At 43.5% G+C, this 8,745-nt stretch overlaps 1 protein-coding gene across 18 annotated transcripts in view; it reads right to left on the reverse strand.

Moving 5' to 3' along the window:
- LOC110535257 (band 4.1-like protein 3) overlaps window positions 1-8,033 on the reverse strand; it is a 117,201-nt gene extending 109,168 nt beyond the window's left edge. For 9 of the 18 annotated variants that reach the window (XM_090189373.1, XM_090189371.1, XM_090189369.1 and 6 more), the window contains exon 1: window positions 7,822-8,030. The gene's annotated coding sequence lies outside the window, so the exon portion shown is untranslated. Of the gene's footprint in view, window positions 1-7,821 lie in introns of all 18 variants that reach the window. The other 9 variants (XM_090189363.1, XM_090189360.1, XM_090189346.1 and 6 more) reach the window with 2 other exon arrangements.
- Between the last annotated feature and the right edge of the window lie 712 nt (window positions 8,034-8,745).

The following is an 8,745-nucleotide window of genomic DNA, read 5'->3' on the forward strand; positions in this document are numbered from 1 at the left end:
AACTCACAGCTGATACAGACAAACCCAAGACAACTCACAGCTGATACAGACAAACCCAAGACAACTCACAGCTGATACAGACAAACCCACGACAACTCACAGCTGATACAGACAAACCCACGACAACTCACAGCTGATACAGACAAACCCAAGACAACTCACAGCTGATACAGACAAACCCAAGACAACTCACAGCTGATACAGACAAACCCAAGACAACTCACAGCTGATACAGACATACCCAAGACAACTCACAGCTGATACAGACATACCCAAGACAACTCACAGCTGATACAGACAAACCCACGACAACTCACAGCTGATACAGACATACCCAAGACAACTCACAGCTGATACAGACAAACCCAAGACAACTCACAGCTGATACAGACAAACCCAAGACAACTCACAGCTGATACAGACAAACCCAAGACAACTCACAGCTGATACAGACATACCCAAGACAACTCACAGCTGTAGTCACCACCAAAGGTGCTTCTACAAAATATTGACTCAGGGGTGTGAATACCTATGTAAATGAGATATTTCTGCATTTCATGTACAAACATTTATAAAAACAGTGTAGATGGGTAAGAATAAATGCATATTTAATCCATTTAGAATTTAGGCTGTAACACAACAAAATGTGGAATAAACCAAGGGGTATGAATACTTTCTGAAGGCACTGTAAGTAATACTAGCCAGAGCCCATCAACATTACTGCAATAGAGGTCTCTGCCAGCAGCTAGCCACCTGACTGACAGACATATCTAGAAGCGACTATTTACCAGCTGTGCAGTCATTCTCCAAAAGCCAGGTTTGGTTTGTTTGGGGGATGTCTGTAGACACGGCAGGAATCCCAGGACGGTTTTAAAATGGCCTTTTGTCCATCATCTCGCAAACACACTGTCAGCCCCATCTCAAGTTGCTTAATGCAAGCTGGGGCGGTTTGTTTTAACAGCTCAGACTCTCGTCCTGTGCGGCGAGAGGGCGGAGCTAGCCAGCTGAGAGGGCGGTGAACGTGCTGCTAAAAAGGCCAATCCGGGGGACGCAGCCAAACATAATGAACAAACCCCTGTTCATGTTTCCACTAGTTTGTAAAGAGGCAGGAGCTATTAGGACTCAGTCAGATCGATAATAGAAGGGTTCTAAGCATTGATCAATGCTGGGAGCAATATGTACATGTGACCCGTCATTTATTTTCTTTATTGTGTACTAAATATATTTTTTATAATGTTATGTATTTTTTCAAATTAGAAAAGAAAGTACAGCGGTCCGGACCTTGGTATCCGGACCTTGGTATCCGGACCTTGGTATCCGGTCCTTGGTATCCGGACCTTGGTGTCCTCATATGTAGCAACGGCCATGGTCAGACCTCCAGTGTGAATGACAAGTCAAAAGACCCAAAATCAATGAGCAAGTCGGGCTACTTATTCTTACCCTGTTAAGCATCATCATTGAGACCGCTGACACCAATTGTTCGCTTGACTTGGAACAATATTCTTTCAGTCAATGATATAAAATCCCAGAGACAGCAGAAGGACCAATATCGACTCAGGAGATGAGCTTTTCATCATGGCCGAGTACATCGACAGAAGAGAAGAGCTTTTCATCAAAGCCGAGTACATCGACAGAAGAGAAGAGCTTTTCATCATGGCCGAGTACATCAATAGTAGAGAAGAGCTTTTCATCATGGTCGAGTACATCAATAGAAGAGAAGAGCGTTTCATCATGGTCGAGTACATCGATAGAAGAGCTTTTCAATCATGGCCGAGTACATCAATAGAAGAGAAGAGCTTTTCATCATGGCCGAGTACATCAATAGAAGAGAAGAGCTTTTCATCATGGTCGAGTACATCGACAGAAGAGAAGAGCTTTTCATCATGGTCGAGTACATCGATAGAAGAGCTTTTCAATCATGGCCGAGTACATCAATAGAAGAGAAGAGCTTTTCATCATGGCCGAGTACATCAATAGAAGAGAAGAGCTTTTCATCATGGCCGAGTACATCGATAGAAGAGAAGAGCTTTTCATCATGGCCGAGTACATCAATAGAAGAGCTTTTAAGGTCCAAAAACGGCAGACATGGTCAATGAACAAACAAATAATTATTACTGTTACAGTCAATGTGCAACACTCATCACACAGTGTATGACAAGGACCTCCACTGAGTCAGCTGAGAGCACCTACCCACTGGGCACATTTGTCAGTTCAATGTTCACTTTTGATAAAGATTTGATAAGACTTAAAACTGAGTCAAATTATTGTTGCTCTTTGGTTTGATGCTGGGGGGGTGGAAAAAGGTCTGTTGATGAGCATTTCGTTTTCCATTAGTAGCCGAAATGTGTAAAACATGAACCCCTCCCTCCGCAACTGGATACTGACTTCCTGACGGGTTGCCCCCAGGTGAGGGTAGGCAACAACACATCCGCCACGCTGACCCTCAACACGGGGGCCCCTCAGGGGTGCGTGCTTAGTCCCCTCATGTACTCCCTGCTCACTCACGACTGCACGGCGCACACGACTCCAACACCATCACTACGTTTGTTGACTACTCAACGATGATTGGCCTGATCACCGACGACAATGAGACAGCCTATAGGGAGAAGGTCAGAGACCTGGCAGTGTGGTGACAGGACAACAACCTCTCCCACGATGTCAGCAAGACAAAGGAGCTGATCGTGGACTACAGGAAAAGAAGGGTCGAGCACACCCCTTCCACATCGACTGGGGTGTAGTGGAACGAGTCGAGAACTTCCAGTAAGGAGTTATCATGGTTCACACACATGGACCATGATAATATAGAGGTCCCTACCATCCAGGATCTCTATACCAGCCAGTGTCAGAGGAAGGCCCCTTAAAATTGTCAGACTCCAGCCAACCAAGTCGTAGACTGTTCTCTCTGCTACTGAATAGGAAGTAGACTGTTCTCTCTGCTACTGCACAGGAAGTGGGACCGATGCACCAAGTCCAGAACCAACTAAATAATTAGTTAAATAGTTAACCAAATAGCTACCAGGACTTTCTGCATTGACATTTTTTGCACAAATTATTTTAACTCATCACATACGCTGCTGATACTGTTTATTATCTATCCTGTTGCCTAGTAACATTTTCCCTACCTACAGTATATGTACATATCTACCTCAATTACCTCGTGCCCCTGCACATCGACTTGATACTGGTACCCCGTGTATATAACCAATTTATTGTTACTCATTTTGTATTTATTCTTTGTTATTATTTTCCTATTCGTCTCTCTGCGTTGTGGGGAAGGGCCCATCAGTAAGCATTTCACTGTTAGTCTACACCTGTTGTTTACGTAGACAGGTCCCCCTAAACATGTAATTTTATCCAGAATGATCACAAAGGCTAAACTGATACTATATCAGCACTCTTACTCTGAGACCCTTTGTGAATATGGCCCTTACCTCTATTCATTGCAGTTTTGTTCACCTTTTTAAATGGACTCATCGATGCAACATGCATATAGCCCCGAGTCCAGGGTGAGAGGAAGTCGACTTTCAGTGTACAATAGTCACTAGTAGATCTATGATTCATTGAGTAGACCAGTGTATTGTGAATGGAATGATCTTGTCTAGTGTGAGATGTGGCAGATTTTATAATATCAAACAACACGTGGAGGCCTTCTCTGGGTGCTGCTGGTGCCGACTGTCATCATTTCTGAGTGTTAGTGTGTGTGTCTGTGTCTGTGTCTGTGTGTGTGTGTGTGTGTGTGTGTGTGTGTGTGTGTGTGTGTGTGTGTGTGTGTGTGTGTGTGTATGTGTTTGAAAGCTAAGATGACAGGAGAGATGAGGGAGTTGGTTTGTGCATAGCTTTGTGCATAGCCCTGCTGGTTCTTCTAACTTTGATGAGGGAGAGCGCAGTGCAAACTGAGATTTTATGTTACAATCTTAAAAAGGAAATAGAACTATTTCATCAGTGTATAACGATCTTGCACTCAGAAGCTCAGGTTACCATACAGTATATTACTTTACCAAAAGTAATCATTTGAGTACAGAAGGCCTTGCACCAGAGTTGAATTACAAAGAATACAGGCACAACAGTGGTTGTTTTCTCCCAATCTACAAGGCAGGGAGCAGGAACACTGGAATAGGCCTAGCCAGGGTATACCAGTGTAATATTTACATCATGCTGAACCGGCACTTTGACAGCACTTGAGCATTCAGAATCATCCCATAGGTTTTGCTATATTAAAAATGTCTGTTCAGTCATTCAAGTAATGGAGCGCTTTATGACTTACTGCTGGGAAAGAAGACTAAGTCTGATTTATACCTGCAGATAAATAAGGATTACAGGAAAACACTGTTCTGGGAGAAAGAGAGAGAGAAAGAGAGAGAGAGAGAGACAGAGAGAGAGAGAGAGAGAGAGAGAGAGAGAGAGAGAGAGAAATGGTAGGGAATAAGTTACAGGGAAACTGGAGAGAGAGAGAGTAAGAGAGAGAGAGAGAGAGATGGTAGGGAACAGAGAGAGACAGAGAGAGAGGGAAATATTGGAGAGAGAGAGAGAGACATGGGAGGGAACAAGTTACAGGGTAATATTGCCGAGAGAGAGAGAGAGAGAGAGAGAGAGAGAGAGAGAGAGAGATCGTTGTGCAGTTGTACCCTACAGTATATCCCACAATTTGTTGACAGGTGACAAGGGCTGACTCCTCAACCAGGTAGTTCATTTTGTGAGTAAATGTAGGAAGTATGTATTTGTACTCACCATGACAGGTCATATACAGCACATCCAGATTCCATCCACAATTCCATTCAGGTTGATCCGGAGCAGTGTGGGGGAGAAAATGGCATAACAACTCAGTAGTCCAACACTCAAAGTGTAACATGTCATAACATGCCAACAACATAACCCAGAGATCAAATATACCAGTATAATTTTTTGTCAAACAGTTATAATTTAGTCTACACCAATATTTGTACAGCAGTGCTTATTCCAAGCTGCAACCAGAACACCAATGTTTTTGATAGTGTGCACAACAATCACGGCATGTCAACATTCTTGCCTGCGCAGAGACTAATATTCTAATCTAATATTTTCTCTACAGTCTACTGCCAAAGACCATTGTGCTGTGGCTGATATTAAAGGGATACTTCAGTATTTTAGCAATGAGGCCCTTTATCTACTTCCCCAGAGTCGGATGAACTTGTGGATACACATTTTATGTCTCTGTGCCCATTACGAAGGAAGTTAGAGGTAGTTTCGTAAGCCAACGCTAACTGGCATTAGCACAATGCCTGGATGGGTAGCCTAGTGGTTAGAGCATTGGACCAGAAATGCTCTGGATCGAATCCCCGAGCTAACAAGGTAAAAATCTGTCATACTGCCCCTGAACAAGGAAGTTAACCCACTGTTCCCTGGGTGACGCAAGATGTGGATGTGGATTAAGGCAGCCCCCCGAACCTCTCTGATTCAGAGGGGATGGGTTAACTGCGGAAGACACATTTCAGTTCAAGGCATTCAGTTGTACAACTGACGAGGTATCCCCTTTCCCCTTTCTAAACATAGATGTCTATGTTTGGGCCAAATCAAGGCTGGTCCAGTCTGTGGAAATGGAAATCAAAGTCGGTCTGGACAGGACCAAAAAAAGACTGCTAGTCTGGACAGGACCAAAAAAAGACTGCTAGTCTGGACTGGACCAAAAAAAGACTGCTAGTCTGGACAGGACCAAAAAAAGACTGCTAGTCTGGACAGGACCAAAAAAAGACTGCTAGTCTGGACAGGACCAAAAAAAGACTGCTAGTCTGGACAGGACCAAAAAAAGACTGCTAGTCTGGACTGGACCAAAAAAGACGGCCAAAAGACCATCTGTCTGGGGTGTAGCCTACCATGTCGGCCTGCAATGGAATGTTATGAATGCCCATCCATGTGGTAGGACCACCGTTTGTAAAACAGGCTGTTGCATTGGCTTAATTAATTAGTCCTAATTCCTGTGACTTAATTAATTTGGCTATTTAAGCTCTGAATATCAGCTACCCGACTTTATCAGGAGTTATCCTGAGACGATTTGCAACGGGAAATGCAGAAGTTTTTTCTTCTCCGCTCATTTTGACAGATACAAACTTGAAACCACTGATCATGACAATTTAGCCGATGGGGTGAAACTCCTGGACAGCAGCTGTGAGTAGCCTGATCATCCATTCCGTATGGTCCTATTTAGTTTGACCGGTCCTGTTTATAGGATATGTTGTTTGTTAACATGTCAGCACATTTTTTTTATTTGATTGGGAGCGATGCAGCATACCCGCAGCATACCACCCTGCATACCACTGCTGGCTTGCTTCTGAAGCTAAGCAGGGTTGGTCCTGGTCAGTTCCTGGATGGGAGACCAGATGCTGCTGGAAGTGGTGTTGGAGGGCAAGTAGGAGGCAATCTTTCCTCTGGTCTAAAAAAATATCCCAATGCCCCAGGGCAGTGATTGGGGACACTCCCCTGTGTAGGGTGCTGTCCTTTGGATGGGATGTTAAATGGGTGTCCTGACTCTCTGAGGTCATTAAAGATCCCATGGCACTTATCGTAAGAGTAGTGGTGTTAACCCCAGTGTCCTGGCTAAATTCCCAATCTGGCCCTCAAACCATCAAGGTCACCTAATAATCCCCAGTTTACAATTGGCTCATTCATCCCTGTAACTATTCCCCAGGTTGTTGCTGTAAACGAGAATGTGTTCTCAGTCAACTTACCTGGTAAAATAATGGATAAAAAAATGTAGGTTAGGCTAATTGATCGTAGCAACTTGCATGATGTAATTGTCATACATGTTATCTCCAGCCTGTAGGCTACTGAAAAAGCCACACTCTCTTTCTACCATATACTGTCTGCTACATGATTTATGTTAGATTATTTTGAGGACAGAACGTTGGTGGAGGGCTGCAGCAATAGGTCTCCAACAGCACCCTGGAGAGGCGCGCTGGGAATGGACACTAAATATTTTTGACAAATTGAGCACTGCTTATCACAGGGAGGCATCAGCACTCACTTTAAAAAAAAGCCCATATGCCACTGGTTGAGAGACGTTGTCGTTGTTTTTGGGCAGAATTATGTGGAGTTTTTTTGTGTTGTTGGTGTGTCTTGGTCAGTTTAGCTGCGCTGCAGAGGTCTATATCGGTCCGCTAATGGCTTTTTACAATACCTTTGGATTCCTCAAGTCTAACTCATTGTTGGAAAAGTTTAGTACAAATCGGATGTTGGGTACTAGATTTATTGAGTATTATATGAATCATATACATTAAAATGGCCAAATTGGGTGCAAACAATTAGCTTAATTTCTCAGCAAAATAATGTTGCAGGAATGCTATCGTATCTTTCTCTAATAACAGAAAGAATTTCACAACAGCCTGTGATGGTGGGTGTCGAAATCCTGACCCAGTAGCCAGTCTATTCTCAAGGCATTAAAGCAAATTATCTGCGACGTTACGCACAGAATACTTTGTATAACCAGCTGTTGACGTCATGGAGACAGGATACGGTCAAATACAGTAGCATATCAATACAATTATCAGTCAAGAGAAAAAATGGCATTTTCCTCGCGTACGGATGTGGGATATTGTTTTATCAACAAGTCATTTTAGCAAATAACGAAATCCGCAATAGGCAATACAGTTACCTCGAAAATGGTTTGACTACTTCTAAAATAAAACTGCAACAAAGTACACTTTTAAAACAACAGTTGATCTTCACAGTAAAAACACTACTGTGCAGTGACCAAAACAAAACCGAACAGATGTTACTCTCATTCATGCACTGAAGTCCGTCCCGAATAAAACAAGCATAGGGACACTTCATTTGTAAAGATATGTTTACCTGATTCCTATAGATGTACTGTCCTTTCCAGCCCTCTGATACGATCCTCTAAGATAAATAGCGTTATTTCTGAAACGTCTGGTTGGCGGGACGACGTAAATCCAGTCCAGGACAGCGTAGAGCGCCTCTCACACCTGCACAACAGTCCTCTCGCTGTCCACTAACAGTCGACGCTACAACCGAACCATCGCTCCTCACAGACACGCCCCTCTATTGCGCAATTGGTCATCTTCCACACAAGCCATTCCCAGCAAGAGAAGTCACACCCATTCTGGGCAAAGCCTCTTTCCATAACGGGATAGGTCAATCCTCATAGGTCAATGTTACTGTCAGTTAAAATATTAATCACATATGTGGGCTGGCTGTTGGCTCTCCAATCCAGTGGCTTTTATTGAGTGAGATAAATGCTGCTTAGTGTCCCTCTGAGCAAGCCTAATGCTGCTACTGTCCCTCTGAGCTAGCCTAATGCTGCTACTGTCCCTCTGAGCTAGCCTAATGCTGATACTGTCCCTCTGAGCTAGCCTAATGCTGATACTGTCCCTCTGAGCTAGCCTACTGCTGCTACTGTCCCTCTGAGCTAGCCTACTGTAGTCAGAAAAATGTCACTGCTGCTTCTTTCTGCCTAATGCAATGGCTGGAAGGATAGTCTCTGTAATGGCTATTATAATGGGTTTGCATGCACCAATGAATAACTAACCCAAGATAGTAGGCCAGCTGGTTTATTGCATGGCAAATGTTTATTTCAGTCTCTATCTCTGATTGTATAGTCTTCCAATGGGACATAATCAGATTAGACCCTATCTCTGAATGTCAATCATCATTGGAGAAGGCACACAGAAGTACTGATTTTCTGATGAGTTTACGGCTTGATTTTCAGCCACTGATTTAGAGGGAAATTCAGAGGCAAAATGCTGGGAGTTGATA

The sequence above is a fragment of the Oncorhynchus mykiss genome, chromosome 11, assembly GCF_057628025.1.
Source record: "Oncorhynchus mykiss isolate SJ-2025 chromosome 11, ASM5762802v1, whole genome shotgun sequence".
Lineage (NCBI taxonomy): Eukaryota > Metazoa > Chordata > Actinopteri > Salmoniformes > Salmonidae > Oncorhynchus > Oncorhynchus mykiss.